The following is a 13,481-nucleotide window of genomic DNA, read 5'->3' as shown; positions in this document are numbered from 1 at the left end:
GTGTTAAAAAAAGGGGGGGAGAAAGGGAAAAATGCTGCTCCGTCCTCCAAGTCGAAGTTCTGGGTGTGCGTGGGAGAAGCGTTTTTGGGGTGGGGGGCATGGACCTTTCCTGGCGTGCCAGGAGCGGGCTGCAAAGTTGTCTACGCAACTGCTGGAATAGTCGGTGCTTCACCTCGCCTGGGAGGTGATTCAGCTCATCCCTGCCGGCCTCTGAAGGACGTTTGGACGTCTGATGCTGAGTTTTCTGGAAGGCTGTTGGAGCGTTCATTTGTGTCTTCCACCGCTCGAGATAACCTGTGGGAAAAGCCTCGTCCTTTTCAGGTTGGGTATCAGGTGTTACGGCTCAGTTCTGCCTTGCGTTTGAGGAAAATGTGCCCGGCCAGGTAACTTCTCTGTGTTGTCTGTGCGTCCGTCATTCCCCTCGTACTTCGGCCAGAGGGGCTGGTTTTGTTTGTGACTTGGGACAAGGCAGTTGTGTTGCCCGGTGCGTGACAGCAGTGGCACAGGTAACAACCCGCGTGTTGGCAGAACTCTCCTCCAGAACCGGCACCAGGTGGTGAAGGGAAGACCGATGAAGGTCATCGGCCGTGCTGATGGAAAAACTCCTTGCTTGGAAACAACACCGTATTCTTTTGCCTTTTGCCGCTGGCAGAGCACTCCGTGCCTGGGCCCTGCTGAGAGCGGGCTTTTTGCTACCTCTGGTGGCTCGTTCTCAGGTTGTCTGCTGACCCACAAAGTTGCAGACCCATGCTTTGAGCTCGGTAGGGTGCTCGACTGGGCTGCCTCCCTTCGGTTCTTCACTTGACTGCCAACAGGAGTTGTTGCTTTTCTATCTCGTACTATAGCACGGAGATCCTGACCCCTGACTGGAGTCCCACGCTACTGGGTATCTTGGGTAGTTTCTGCCCTTCTAAATTCACAAGCAAATTAGGAGGCAGCATGGGGATATGTGGAAACCCCACAGGAGCCTGCGGTGCTGTTGGCAGGCGATGAAAGCAACAAGCAGGCGAGGCATGTCAGCAGCAGTGCAGGTGTGGGTAACTTGGGATCGCCCATGGTGGCCAGCAGACATAGATGGGACAGCTGTAGCCACTGCTGCTGCCACCAGCTTTCCCTGCCATCGTGTTCCCAGAGTGGCTGTTTGTGTGGTAGAGCCAAAGAGGATGCCTGTCTGCTCCTCAGATGCCGTGGCCTTATGGCCGTGGTATACGAGGTGCAAGCTGCTGTGCAGGATACTCGGGCTGCAAGCTGTGGCTCCAGAGCAGGTAAATGTCCTGCTCTGCTGTGCGGGGTGATGTGTGTGATGTGGGACCGGGGGCAGGGACCTCCTCAGCGTGGGGATCCCCTGCCTGCTCAGATGCTGGCTCGAGCAGGCTCTGTCCGTGCTTCCTTGCCCCCATGCTCTCTTGCTTGGTGACACCAAGACCAGGGAAGGTCTTTGCAGCTGGTCCCACCATGCTACTTCATGCACCTTCTCTGAACACCTCTCCAAAATGCTGGGCTTTGGGTGCTGGGCAGAAAAGGTCTTTCCTCTTGTGCGGATTTCCAGCTTAGTAAAATGGGTTCCTGAACTCAATTTGGGGAACAGGCGTTACTGAACAATGAAATAAATGCTAAAACATGACAGAAATGAGTATTAGAACAGTGCTTCCCAGCTTAACCGCCTTTTCTTGTGTGGTGTAACTAGAAGCATCTCAGTTACTGGGAACGAGAGGTTCTTTTTTCACGTTGGAGGGGCGGATACCTCTGATGTTTGGGCAGGGTGACCCTTCGTGGCACACACACCCAGAAGGAGGGTTTGCAGAGGGGCACAGCTCTCCACAGCCTCCCCGGCTCCCAGACTGGCCTGCGAGGTGGGGGTTACCCTGGGCCCGGTGGGGCAGGGGTGCAGCGTTTGCAGCGGGTGGTGCACGGGCTGGGATGGCACCGGGGCGGGAGGAGAGCTGCCCTTCACGGCCTCCCACCCCTGAGCTCACCCTGGGTTCGGCAGGGCCCCGGGATAGGGGCTGCTGGGGGTCCCTCCTGACTGAGTGTGCCTCCTCTGGCTTCGGCTTCATTGAAGTCTGGGGACAAATCACTTATTTTTTTAATGTCTGTGTTATTTTTAGGGGCCTTTTATTTTTTTGAGAGGAACTGTATTTCTTTCTGTGGGCCTTTCACATTGCACTTTCTAATTCACAGATGTGTCTGAGAGACTCATGAATTCATTTTCCCATCAACCTTTGTGTATATTCTTTTCTATGGACTCAGTATATACCACATGCTTCTTTCATGTGCTCAGCTACCATTATACATCTGAGCTATTTCTGTAATACCTGTTCTTTCTTGTACTGTTTTGTTTGATTTTTTTTGCTAATAAAAACATACAAAATTTACATCCTTCCCTGTATTCTGTTGCTTTTTTGAATGTCTTTTTTCCTATTGTTGATCATTTACATTATATATTTTTATACCAAGTGCATTTTTTAAATGAGCCCTTTTATTATTTATTTGTCCCGAAAGCCTCCAGTTCAAACTGGACAATTTTGACATCTAAGAGATAGGAAGTGTGTCCCACAGATGTAGATTGTTTCAGTTCTTAAAATAATTTGAGATCATAACTTTCTATAAATAACTGATATGAGCAGACACTTTGAAGACTCACAGAAGTCATTTTTCTGTAAATACCAAGTAGTAACTAAAGCCAAAGATAATATTTAAAAAGTACAAAATAATAAATAAGAAGAAATGTTTATCAGGTTGGGTTTCTTTAAAATGTTTTCTAGAAAAGGCTATAAATACATTTCTTTCTTTCAAAAGATGATTCAATATGTGCAGGAGTGCAAGAATACTTTTTTTTTTTTGACATTTTGTGCTTTTCAAAGCCTCTGGGTACTCTGAGAGTAATTAGTAGAATATTTTTACTAAATAAAGATTATGTGACCATAAAAAGGAATAAAGCAGATGAAGGTCAAACAACAGCTTTTTCCTAAGTCGATAAAACAAATTAGTGGGTTTCGAGGCTGGTTAGCATGTTCTTCCTTTAGATTGCTGTGTATTTGTGCCCCATCCTTCCACAGAATAATGTACAGAGAGCTTCGTGTCAGGAAGTTTTGGCTAAATTTGTTTACATTACAGTCATCTTCTATCTTGAACAAAAGCAAAGGACAGATACTAAGTTCACCAGATTCCAACAACTGGGAACGAAAATCCTTCAGAAAGTAATGTTATTACAGGCTGTTTCACTCATTTTTGGGCTCCCGTTTAACATCATGATGATTCCTTTGCATTTTGAGAGAGACCATGACAAAGTGAAACAAAGTAGTTGGGTTGGGCACTGTGGTGGTACTGCTCAATATCCCTATCCTGAACATGGGAAAGGAACAAAAGGGAAAGCAGTTATTTAAAAAACAAGCAAATTACAAAAGAACAAAACAAAAAACCAACAAAAACCACAACGGTTTCTTCCACTGTGACCAAACCCAGCCGTGTCTTAGTTTTTTAATGTGCAGAGGTCTGTGCTGAAAGACACTGGTCAGTTGATCTGCTCCGAAGGGCGGAGGATTGCTGAATTCAAGTCCTTTGAATGAAAAGCCGTGGTTTCGAGTTACAGGATTTCAACCCCACACTGTAAAATTGAGTTACTTTGATGGCAGGGGAGAGGATCCCCGTGGAAGCGTTGCAGTGCAGTTGTCTGCCGCTTAGATGCTTTTCCTCGCAGAGATAATTTTCCAAACAGATTCCTGCGTGGCAGACCAGTTTGACCCACTTTTGACGTTGTAAACAGAGATCAGAACTGGAGTGGGAATTTTCCTTGTCATATGAGGCTTTGCGCTCCATTAAGTTTTGTTTGTACTTTCATTTTTGGTCAGCTGTCTTGACAGAAAGCATCATTTGGAGAGCAGCTTTGTTCTGTTCAGGGAGCATCGGGAAGGCGCATCGGGGGATGTGGTGGAGCAGCCATTTGGCACCCGGTCATCCCCCTCCCCACCTCCCATTAGGGCTCCGGGAGAAGATGAGAGCAGCTGCTTCAGTGCTTTGAAGCCAGGGGACAGGGCAGCATGCTGGGTGCACGGCTGTGTCTTGCACGCCTTGGCCCCCCCTCCGTTGAGCGGACCATCTCCAGCCATTGCGCCAAGTGTAGGATGGAACAACCCAGAGGCTGCTCCGCTGCGTGTGGGAGGCTGATCCAAAACACAGCTGCTTCCTCCCGCTGCTCCTGCATCGCCCAGGCGTGACAGGAGCAGTGCAGGGGTGGCCCCGGGAAAATAAATACAGCTCGCTCTTGCCGGCTGAGACTCTCGGCGCGGCTGGAAGAAAACTCCCTTCTCCCTGTGGAGGGCTGGGCACCAGCATCTGCATTATTTTGGTTACTAATTGGGGTAGTAGCAGGACTGGTGGCAGCAAAGATTAGGATCTTTATATTAATACCTTGTATATTAGTATTGTTCTCTTTTTAATCATGGAGGTCTGTGGCCGAACAAGGTGTTCTGAATTGTAATTTCAGAGGAAATTAACTCTTTGTGACTCCAAAGGCAAATGAATTGCTGTGCGTGAGTGTGAGCACTGAAGAGGAGTCAAGAGTCTCCAAACGGAGAGAGCACAGGCTGCCTCACATGGCAGGTGTTTTGCCAGCCTTGTCTTTGTGTTGGGTGTGAATACCTACAGCTCTGGCAGAGAGGTTTTTGTTCCCTTGTCTCTGATTTCACATGGATGTACCGGGGCCAAATTCTTCTGTCCTGTTGTGATAAGGTGTGTCCTGGATGTGGTGTTTCAGGTAAGGGAAGAAGGAAGGGAAGGTGTTTGGGAGACAAGTTAAAAACCAGTGATTTTTATAGCCTGATAGCCTTTGCAGAGAGGGTGCAGTGCCAGCTGTGCTCTGAATGTGGAGCCCAGGCAGAGCTCAGGAACCATGGTAAGAGTCCCAGCAGTGGTGCAGAGGTTGCTCCTAAGGTAGCAGTTGCCAGGCGCTGGTTGCCCTTAAGCAATCTGAAATTGGGCAATCCCTCTGGCAGGATGGGTCTGCCTGTACTGTCCTGCTGAGGCTGTCAGGGTCTGCCTGGCTGAGGTGAAGGACTGCCCTGCCTCTGCTGACTGAAATCCATCAGGATAGTGTTGCAGACGCTGGTAGGCAGCAGCAGCAGGTCATCGTAGGACTAGACCTGGGAGGCAGGAAGCTAAATCTGCATTTTAATGTGCGTGTGCTCTTTCCCCCCAGCAATAATCCTTATGTAGAGCCTCCCAAGGAGATTATTTAAGCTTCTGGCAAGAATAATCCATGCCAGGCAGCTGTGCCTGCTGTGGCTGAGTGCTTGGGGAGCACTGACATGCATGCGGATGCTGTTGCTCCAGGGTGGAAGCACTGTGAGGGTTGAGCCAAGCACCAACGGCAAATTATCCCAAGTGAAGTCATTAGAGTGCCATTTTCCTGAATAGATAGTGTTCTTTTAAAGTGTTGCTGTGAGCTTCTGATGGGATTGTTTGGTCTTATTACTAAGTTACTGTTATCACATGGAAAGAACAAGGGGTAATTGGCACAACTTGATCCCGGGGAGATTCCGATTGGACACAAGAGGTAAATTTTTTCACCATGAGGACAGTCAAACATTGGAATAGTCTCCCAAGGGAAGAGGTAGATTCCCCCATGCTGAGCTGTCAATTCTCAGCTCGACAGGGTGCTGAGCCATCTCATATAAAGGATAGTAGTACCTAGAAAGGTTGGACCAGGTGATATTTGAGGTCCCTTCCAATCTGGCATTCTATGATTCTATGTTGTAATTTTCCATGTTACTTATATTGTCTTGTGAGAGCAGAGGTGCACAGATGCCCTGAAGGAGAATGTCTTGCTTTTTCTGTCTATGCACTTGCTGTATAATTCTGGTGACTGGGATGTTATCCAGAGAAACATGGTCTGTATATATGTGCTGAAGAAGTGGAGGACTTGTATCTTTTTCTTTGAAAATCAGAATCTGTAAATGAGTAGGGGTCTAGACTGTGTTAAATAAGGACATGCCAGACCCTGGGAAGAGGGGGAAATTAATGGAACTAGTGGTGATTAATTGTTTTTATGAGAGAAGATAGATAATTCACTTTTGCTGGTCTTACTCTCGTTAATGCCCTTTCCACAGTTTCTGGATATGTTCTGTCTATGTCTGTACATAATGTGGACAAAAGAAAGGCACTTCCTTAGCCTGCAGGTGCCCTATGGCTACCCAGACCATCCTCTGAAGGGTGTGGTTCTGTGGGGAAAAGGAATAGCTGTGAGAATGCCACCAGCAGGTTCTCTCTGATTCCTACTGAGTGCTAGTGGCTGAAGACACCACATCATTCAGTTTAAAATGTTTAAGATTGTAGTTCAGGCCTTAGAAAAACGGTTTTTAAAATTGAAGTTTACAAATTAGATATGTAAAAAAGTGTATTTAAAGATTTATATATATACATAGGTACTTAAAATCTGACTTTCAACCACTGAGGGGAATTCAATATGCATCTTTCTTAAATAAAATTTTAAATTAGTCATTACCAAGTGGCTGTGATTTGAAGAGCTGGAACCTTAAAACGTTTCAAGCTTGACAGTGCTTGCAAGAACACTGAGAGCTGGCAGCGCAGAAGCAGCGTCAGTCTTGCACCTTGGCTGGCTGAGCTTTACTCCCTGATCCTCAGCCAGCATGACACTCCTGAGCTCTCCCCAGCTTTGCTGCATGGAGGAAAGCCACCTTCTCTCTGTATCTCTCGGTACACGTGGTTGCCACCATCACCCACCAGAATGTTTTGTTCGGGTCTCCATTTTCCAGCTCTGCAGCGAGTGTTGTCAGACAATGTTGGCAGCTTACCCAGGAGAGGGTCTCCACTGTAGGACTTTGGTAGTTCTGTTTCCACACATGGAGAAGTGAAAAAAGCAATAAAAATCGTACACGCACCCCCTGGCTGGTGCAGCTGTGCTGACAGGGAAATGCTTTTGTTGGCTTCGTTCATGTCACTGGGGGAAGTGGTACCGTTAGACTGGCAGAGGAATTCCCTCTCTGGCATATGTTCCATCCACACTGGGGAGCGATGCCAGCATATCTAGCAGCAGATCTCTCCCACTGTAAACAAACCCTGAGTGATTGGACTCCCGAAGCCCGAGCTCATGCTGCATCTGAGCAGCGATGCTGCGCAGGAAGCACCGCAGGGTTTTCCATGAGCGGGGGTGCAAAGTCCCTATACCTGCCATCCTCCTTTGGAGGGGAACACCAGCAAACAGAGCTCCCAAAATACCACATTAGGTAGAGTCCTGCCGAGCAGCACCCAAATGCTGCCCACACCTGGAATGACACTTCATCAGGCTTTTTCCACACACTGACTTCAGGGAAATACACATCTTCCTGCGGGCACCTCGTCCTGGCACCCCTGGAGCTCCACAGCGTGAGGCTGATAATGCTGCGGGGGTTGGTGGCAGTTGCACGCCGGCTGATTTCCTCTTTTTCTTTAAAATAGCAAGAAAAAAAGCAAAACCACAGGAATTGGGAATATTAGTTCTCAGCATTTAGGAAACCATGGAAAGAAGGCTACTCCTGCAGCTGTAACCAGACCCTCTTTCTTGTATGTATAAAATTCTTCATGCACACTTCCGTACATCTGTCTCAGTGGGACTTCTGCCTGGCTCTGTTCATAAGGTGGGCCTGAAGGTAGATCATAATTAACATTGCAAAAGCAGCTTTAAGTCTTGTATTTGCTAAGTTTTACATGCTTGGCAGTCTGAGTTTGTTAATACTATCTTAACGTAAGTTTTTGTGTGACATATAAAAATACAATGGAAACTTGAGAAAGCAAAAATACCATCTGGAATGTCTCAGCGCTCTTAACTTACTGTCTTCCTATCTTAGGGCCTTGGTCAAATACCACCTCCTGGGAGTCAGTTTATGGACTTTGATAAGAATTTGATCAGGGTCCAAGGGAAGTAACAGAAGTACAGTATTTCCACTGCAAAGAACATACTGTTTTCCTGAACATTGTTTAATAGAGGTGCACATTTGAAAGGATGAGCTGAAACAGCTGTATCAGCTTTACAGTATCATGTTCACAGGGCAGGTTAAAGAAAAAAGTGACTCTAGTTGTTGTGTAAGACTCAAAGAACCAGTCTATCAAGGCTGCCACAGACCTGGCTGACATTTTAACTAAACTGTTAGCTTCCTTTGCAAACTTAGCTGAACTTAATTTTTGAGGCCTCTTTCCAATAAGGGACTGAAGTGGCTAAAGCAGAACATGAGTCTGTTTGAATGTAGGTCACTGTTAATTATGGCTGGTCAAGCAGATGAGCGCTTCTGAACATGCGCAGGGGAAGAACTGGAACAGCTGGAGGAGTTTTCAGTCAACCAAAGTGGTCCTGGTTCCAGATGCTGCAGCAGGGTAGAGGCTGAGAGAGCAGGGAGCTGTGCCTGATGAGTCAGTATGGCCCGTTGGACAATAAAGGAAGGGTGGTGGGATAGGATTGTGTGGTAAAAGAGTAGGGCTAAATGTGGGAATGGAGTCTGGAATTGGAGTTGCTGGTTTGGAAGGTGGTATTTTGTGATCTGAGGTGGGACAGGTGGAAGGAAGGCATACAGGGACTGCTGTGGCAGTGTATGAAGTGCAGCAGAGGAGCATCAGATGCGGGGTTAGCCGTGCTGATGGCTGTGGAGTGAGGCAGTGGGATCTAGAAGCTGCTGCTGCAGCTGTCACTAATAGTGGTGCCCAAGGGCAAGAGGTCTGGGATCCTCTGTGCTAAATTACTTTATTAAAAATGGACACATCACTTCTCAGAGAGGATGCACTATTGAGTTCTTCCAAAGAACACCCAGAGGAGTCTTCTAAGTCTGGGAGTTTAGAATGCTAAGCAGATATCTGAAGGCTCACTGTGTTAAAGTCATGGATGGTGTCAAAAACATAGGTGCACTCTTGCTTTTGCCTTCCCTTCTGCTGTTTCTTAGATCTAGGTTAACTTCAAGGCCATGTATCCCTCTCAGAGTATTAAAAATGTAGGGAATATTGTAAGGCACCTTCCTTCCCCTTTCTGCAGAGCCTAAATGAGCTCTTGTGTGAACCCTGGAAGTCTAAGATGTGTGCACCTTAGTTCATGGCTTGTGGGAGCTTCAGTCTTTTACTGGATCTTACCGTCTATGTTGACTTCTGACCTTTGTGTTTTCAGAGCATGGGTTTCCTCATGGCAAAATACAGGTGTGTAGCACACAGTAACTGCTGCATGGCTTATTATTGAGAAGTTGCTGGGCAGCTGGTTTTATAGGTTGGGAAAAGCCAGTACTGAAGAACTACAGTACTGCAGGAACAGTATCACAGTAAGATCTGGTGTTCCATTAAGACACTTAATTTTAAAACAAAACTGTGTTTTGTTCTGTTTAAAATTAAGTGTTTTGTTCTTGTGAATCCCTATCCATGTTTTTAGTTTAAATATAGCATCCTTCTAATGTCACCTAACACCAACGGCAGGATGTGCAATACATTAAATGGTTGGGCTCAACTGCAGAGTGTTTCTCACTTAGAGACGTGGAAGATGCAACCCTCTGAAGTGCAGCTCTGACTCTAGCTGTTCTGGGAGGAATGTGAGGCTCCATCCACAGTCCTCTGAGTCCAGCTTTGTTCACTGGTTACAGAGGGAGCACTGCACCTGCCATTGGTCCCTAGCAGTGGATGCTTCCTCAAAAAACAGATGATGTCTTCCTGTGTAGCTACAGAGGATGCTGCTGTGATGCTGCTCTTTAATTTCCATGTCTGCTTGGTGGAACTTGTGAGTGCAGGTGCTTTGAGATGGAGGATGGAGCAGGAAACCTGAATGCCCCAACAGATGGGCCCTGCTGGGCATGGGTGGAGGAGCAGGCAGGAGGCAACACAGCTGGGAGCCATAGGGAGGGAAGGAACTTGCAGGACTTGCTGGACAGTGGATTGCCTGCAGCTTCACAACCCAGGCTAGTACGAGGATGGTCTGGCTTCCTCCTCGTGGTTTTTTAAATATTGGTTTTATCCCTGAACACAGACCCTGATGACAAACCCCAGCCTGCAGGGCTTGTGCAGGATGTGTTTGCTTCTCTGTCTTCTCCTGTTGTGCCTTAGCCCCTAAAAGGGGCTGGACACCAAGCAGCTGCTATGGAACGAAATGTGATCAGTAGCACCCTTTCATTAGCTTTGCTGCATTTTTCATTTATAGTATTTTAACTGACTAGATTGTAGTAATGCTCTGTGTGTACAAGGTGTTGTGAAACCTGGACGGGAAACTTTTTCCTGCTGCCAAGTGGATATGGTGTAAAAGACTCCAGGGAGAAAGAAAAGGATACAGGAAAATGATCCGACATGTTGTGACAGAGGACAGCACTCTTTTTCTCTCTGTTCCTACAACACCTCCCTATAGGGTTGCATTCTTCTGAGATGCTCTTCCCAGTACAAGGCTGCCTCTTTATGGAGTTTTCCCCTAGTGTCCCATGAGGGCTGAGCCTTTAGACTTCCGACTCTAGTATTCCTGACTGGGACATTTAAAGTGTCTGGTGGACATGCCTACTAGTTTGCAGCTGTTATGTTCTCTATTATTTTCAGCTTTCTAGTAACTGAGATAGTCTTCTTACGTAGTAAACCATGTTGTATATATTATATGCTGTGGTGGATAGAGGATTGATTTTTTATTATTTTTTTTTTAACTTATATGTAGTAACTCTATTGTAATTGAGTCTCTTGCTGTTGCCCTCCTGGTAGATTCCAGTTGATATTTAAAGACCTCCTACATTTGTCTTCCTTTGACACACTTTTTCAGCTTCTTCAGCAGATAAATGCAACTTGACAGCTAGCTGAAGACATCTGCTTTTTATTGATTTCTCTTGTTTACTCATTGCAATCAAAGGGTTTTTTTAAAAAAAACTCATTATTTTACACATTCCTTTCTTATTTTCTTCATATACTTTCCCTGTCCAATTGAACTGATGGTAGCCTTTTCCATTTTTTTCTTAGACCATTCCTGTCATACCTTTTCTTCATATTGCCTGTCTCCACATTGCCTTTTTTTAACGCATTTGTTATTGATGATTAAAGTCATAGACTTAAACCAGTCAAAAGGAATGTAACATTTAGCTAGGTACCATTTATTTGTATTGCACATCATTCTCCATGTTTTCTGGATGGTGTAAAATGTACTCCTTGATAGCTGCAGTGCATCGTGTAAGTGTCCTCATTGAACTATCCATGGTTTCTAGAACTACTCCCTGAGAGATTAAATCTTAATCAGAACTTGTCCCTGAACCATAAAGAAGTTGTTTAAACTGTTGCTGCTCTGTGTATTACCTTCCACTTGTCTCTTTGGATTCTACCATGAAATTCCCAGTCCCTAATTAAGAATCTGCCAGGTCCCTCTGGAATCTCTGTCTTTTCTAATTATTATTAACCTTTTTTATTTGTATTACTAGAGCACACAGAGTTTCCAGTTGGACACTGAGGCCTCTTTGTACTAGGAGTTGTGTAGACATATAAGACGACATCCCCTATTAGTGAACTAACGGTGTTTGTCCATGAAAGCAAGGGGATGAAGCAGATATTGTAGAGGAAAAGATGTAACCTCTGTTTTTCATTGGCTTTATATACATGCAGTTTACTTTTTATTAAGCTAAGTAATTTTGGAGTATGACCCTACTTTCATTTTGTTTATCCTTCCTCTCTGAGTGTATTTGCCATCTTTCAGGAGATTAGGACTTAACTTGCCTGTGGTCTGCTTGCATTTATGTTCTGCTACATTTTGAGTGGTCTGTGAGGCTATAAATGTGATCTCTGAGAAGAGACATCACCCTTGTGAGCTTCCTATAACTGTATGTAAAGGATGTCATATGCCATAAGTGTGACTTTAAGAAGGGCTCGGCCCACGTAATTGCGCTTGGAGATTCTGTCAGGGGGGCTGAGTTGGTTACTTGGGTCCCTCGCTGTGTTTCTCAGCCATCTGTAGAAGGTTGTTAGAATCACATTAAGAATTCCCAGGTAAAGAACTTAAGGGGTTTGTTCCCTTTTATGGGATCATTAACGCTTTATATTTCTAGCAGGATACAAATGCTAAGATATTTTTAGATTCATTACCCATATGCTTCTGTTTCCTGTTGGATGAAAATGCCACTGGAGCCACAGAGCTGAGAAAACGTAGCCTGCTTCTTGCATCCTCCTGAAGTCCTTTTATGTGTTTTGTGAGGGAAGAAATGGCATTTATAAAGATTTACAGTAAGTGTATTATTTTGAGGGAAGATGATTTTTAACTGAAAACGTGCATTGCAGTGCTGATAGGGTTGAGGTCTCAGAGATGTGTCTTTGACGTATTTTAAACTTCTAGACATGAAAGAGAAGAGTTTGCAGGGTCTGGATTTTCTTTTCTTGTTGTTTCTTTAATTGGAAATTTAATCTTGTCCTCCTCTAATCAGATATCCCCCTTCACCCCTTTTTTGGCCTATTTCCAGGTATTGTGCAGTGTTTTATGAGTTATGTTTAGTCTCTCATGAGGTGTTATTACATATATTTGGGTTTCTTAAAATGGCTCATTTCTGTGCTTAATGTGTTGGGAGACTTGGGGAATAAGGAGTGTTAAAGTGGTGCACCTGAACATGGTTACGAGACAATATGTTTCTTCTTTTAAAGAGAGATCTAGATTTTACTGTGATTTCTTGTTAGAGTTTATTCTTGTTTGTGGAGCAGAAGTACTTCTAAGGTTTCTCAAAATGAAAAGAGACCTTGATGAAGTAGAAGCAATCAAGAATATTGTGAAAGCAAAAAAGAGGCCAACCACATCCTGGGCTGCATCAAGGGGAGTGTGGCCAGCAGATTGAGAGAGGTGATTCTGCCCCTCTGCTTTGCTCTGGTGAGTCCTCATCCAGCTCTGGAGCCCCCAGCACAAGAAGAATGGGGACCTCTTGGAGTGTGTCCAGAGGAGGGCAACGAAAACAATCAGAGGGCTGGAGCACCTCTCCTATGAAGACAGGCTGAGGTAGCTGGGGTTGTTCAGCTCAGAACTGAAGACTCTGGGGGGACCTTATAGCAACCTTCCAGTACCTGAAAGGGGCCTATAATAAGGCTGGGGAGGATCTGTTCACAAGGGCATGTAATGATAGGACAAGGGATAGTGGTTTGAAGCTAGAAAAAGGTTGATTTAGGTTGGACATTAGGAAAAAGTTCTTTAATACGAGGGTGGTGGATCACTGAAACAGGTTGCCTAGAGAGCTGGTGGAGGTCCCATCTCTGGAGACATTCAGGGCCAGGCTTGATGGGGCTCTGAACAATCTTTTCTAGCTGGAGATGTCTCTGCTTATTGTTAGGGGGCTGGACTAGATGATCTTCATAGGTTCCTTCAACCCAATAAATTACATGATTCTATGTCTGACCTATAATGGGAGCTTGAAAACAGTTATCATGCAAATAATTAAAGGAAAAAAAAAAGGCAACTGTATAATCATTTTTTAAGTATTAGGAATATGGAGAAGGGAGCATACTAGAAGCATCTACTTCCAGGGAAA

Source organism: Chaetura pelagica, unplaced genomic scaffold (genome assembly GCF_000747805.2).
Source record: "Chaetura pelagica isolate M959 unplaced genomic scaffold, ChaPel_1.0 scaffold123, whole genome shotgun sequence".
Taxonomy (NCBI): domain Eukaryota; kingdom Metazoa; phylum Chordata; class Aves; order Apodiformes; family Apodidae; genus Chaetura; species Chaetura pelagica.
Note: the sequence above shows the minus strand (reverse complement) of the source record.